The sequence below is a fragment of the Garra rufa genome, chromosome 21 (genome assembly GCF_049309525.1).
Source record: "Garra rufa chromosome 21, GarRuf1.0, whole genome shotgun sequence".
Lineage (NCBI taxonomy): Eukaryota > Metazoa > Chordata > Actinopteri > Cypriniformes > Cyprinidae > Garra > Garra rufa.
The window spans coordinates 2,023,405-2,026,985 of record NC_133381.1 but is presented as its reverse complement, the minus strand read 5'-3'; positions in this window follow the sequence as shown (position 1 = coordinate 2,026,985).

The window sequence follows — 3,581 nt, the reverse complement described above, 5'->3', positions numbered from 1 at the left end:
CCTCGCACCCGGGCTCACCGCCGACCGGTGGCTTTAGGAAAACAGCAAATGGTGGGTAGTATGCTTTTAATACAGTAAAAATAGGAGAAATATGTCAAAGTCACTTAAATGTGCCAAATTTCCTGCTGCCAGCTGGTGGCGCTATGCATATAACTGATTATTGGCATGTAGATGTGTTCAGGCCACCACTTTCATCAAACATATGAAGTTTGGTGCAGATTGACCTTGGTATGTTTGAGTTAGTGCAAGATATGATATATCCTGCTGCCAATAGGTGGCGCTATAATAATATCTGTATATTGGCCTTTAGATGTCTTCAGGCCAGGACTCTTACCAAACATGTGAAGTTTGAGGCAGATCGGACATTTTATGGCTGAGTTATAACAACTTTTATGTCCATGGCGAAACATCAAACTTTGTCAGGCCGCCATGGACACGCCCTTTAACGAAAACTCAAGATCTTCACAATTTAACATCTCTAAGGCCTCGAGATCAGACTGACCAAATATAATGTTAATATCATTAAATCTCTAGGAGGAGTTTGGTACAAGTCATTTCCTGTTGCCAACAGGTGGCGCTGTGATTATAATAGAATATAGGCCTTCAGATTGGTTCAGGCCAGGACTCTTATCGAACATGTGAAGTTTGAGGCAAATCGGACATTTTATGGCTGAGTTATAACAAGATTTATATCCATGGCGAGACCACGAAATTTGCCAGGCCGCCACGGACACGCCCTTCAACGAAAACTCAAGATCTTCGCAATTTAACATCGCTAAAGCCTTTTTATTAGACTGACCGATTTTGGTGTTGATCTGATTAAATCTCCAGGAGGAATTTGTTGCAGAGTACAGCATGACACTTCCTGGTGCCTGCAGGTGGCGCTATGAGTAAAACTAAATATGGGCATGTAGATGTCTTCAGGTCAGGAGTGTTATCACACATGTGAAGTTTGGGGCAGATCGGGCATTTTATGCCTGAGTTATAGCAACTTCCTTTTTCATGGCGAAACATCGAAATTTGCGAGGCCGCCACGGACACGCCCTCTGATGAAAACTCTAGATCTTCGCAATTTAACGTCACAAAGGGCTTTAGATTAGACTCACCAAATTTGGTGTTGATCCGAATAAATCTCTAGGAGGAGTTCGTTCAAGTATGACGCCTGAAAATGGCAAAAATGACACAAATTTTGCTAAGAAAATTAATAATAACCGACTTCCTGTTGGGTTTCGGATTTTGTCCCAGGAGGCTTTTTTGTAGGTATTGGTGAGTTACATGTGTGTACCGATTTGCGTGCATGTACGTGAATCACAGCTGAATGCGCACACCGCGGAACGTGTAAAGGTGGCGCTATTGAGCCATTTTGCCACACCCACTTCTGCAACCCATATCAGACGTCCATTTTCGCCAGGTTTGATGTGTGTGCAAAGTTTCATGAGTTTTCGGGTATGTTTAGGCCCTCAAAAATGCGATTCATTCCGGAGAAGAAGAATAATAATAATTAAAGCTGCAAGCAGCGATGAACGGGCCCTCGCACACGGGCTCACCGCCGACCGGTGGCTTTAGGAACACAGAAAATGGTGGGTAATATGCTTTTAATACAGTAAAAATAGGAGAAATATGTCAAAGTCACTTAAATGTGCCAAATTTCCTGCTGCCAGCTGGTGGCGCTATGCCTATAACTGATTATTGGCATGTAGATGTGTTCAGGCCACCACTTTCATCAAACATATGAAGTTTGGTGCAGATTGACCTTGGTATGTTTGAGTTAGTGAAAGACATGATATATCTTGCTGCCAACAGGTGGCGCTATGATAATATCTGAATATTGGCCTTTAGGTGTCTTCAGGCCAGGACTCTTACCAAACCTGTGAAGTTTGAGGCAGATCGGACATTTTATGGCTGAGTTATAACAACTTCTATGTCCATGGCGAAACATCAAACTTTGTCACGCCGCCACAGACACGCCCTTTAACGAAAACTCAAGATCTTCGCAATTTAACATCTCTAAGGCCTCTAGATCAGACTGACCAAATATAATGTTGATATCATTAAATCTCTAGGAGGAGTTTGATACAAGTCATTTCCTGTTGCCAACAGGTGGCGCTGTGATTATAATAGAATATTGGCCTTCAGATGTGTTCAGGCCAGGACTCTTATCTAATATGTGAAGTTTGAGGCAAATCGGACATTTTATGGCTGAGTTATAACAAGTTTTATATCCATGGCGAGACCTCAAAATTTGTCAGGCCGCCACGGACACGCCCTTTACCGAAAACTCAAGATCTTCACAATTTAACATCGCTACGGCCTTTATATTAGACTGACCGATTTTGGTGTTGATCTGAATAAATCTCTAGGAGGAGTTGGTTGTAGAGTACAGCATGACACTTCCTGTTGCCTGCAGGTGGCGCTATGACTATAACTGAATATGGGCATGTAGATGTCTTCAGGTCAGGAGTGTTATCACACATGTGAAGTTTGGGACAGATAGGACATTGTATGCCTGAGTTATAGCAACTTCCTTTTTCATGGCGAAACATCGAAATTTGCGAGGCCGCCACGGACACGCCCTCCGATGAAAACTCTAGATCTTCACAATTTAACGTCACAAAGGGCTTTAGACTAGACTCTGCAAATTTGGTGTTGATCCGAATAAATCTGTAGGAGGAGTTCGTTCAAGTACGACACCTGAAAAAGGCAAAAATGACACAAATTTTGTTGAGAATATTAATATTAACCGACTTCCTGTTGGGTTCCGGATTTTGCTCCAAGAGGCTTTTTTGTAGGTATTGGTGTGTTACATGTGTGTACCGATTTCTGTGCATGTACGTGAATCACAGCTGAAAGCGCACACCGCGGAACGTGTAAAGGTGGCGCTGTCGAGCCATTTTGCCACACCCACTTCTGAAACCCATATCAGACGTAAATTTTCGCCAGGTTTGATGTGTGTGCGAAGTTTCATGAGTTTTCGGGTATGTCTAAGCCCTCAAAAATGCGATTCATTTTGGAGAAGAATAATAATAATAATAATAATAATAATAATAATAATAATAATAATAAACGAAGCAGATCCAATAGGGTCCTCACACCATCGGTGCTCGGGCCCTAATAAGAAACGGAGCAGATCCAATAGGGTCCTCACACCATCGGTGCTCGGGCCCTAATAATAAACGGAGCAGATTCAATAGGGTCCTCACACCATCGGTGCTCGGGCCCTAATTAAAGCTGCGAGCAGCGATGAACGGGCCCTCGCACCTGGGCTCACCGCCGACCGGTGGCTTCAGGAAATCAGCAAACGGTGGGCAGTATGCTTTTAATACAGTAAATGTAGAAAAAATATGTCATAAGTCATTTAAATGTGCCAAACTTGCCACTGCCAGATGGTGGCGCTATGCCTATAACTGATTATTGGCATGTAGATGTGTTCAGGCCAGCACTATTATCAAACATATGAAGTTTGGTGCAGACTGACCTTGGTATGTTTGAGTTAGTGAAATATATGAGATATCCTGCTGCCAACAGGTGGTGCTATGATAATATCTGAATATTGGTCTTTAGGTGTCTTCAGGCCAGGACTC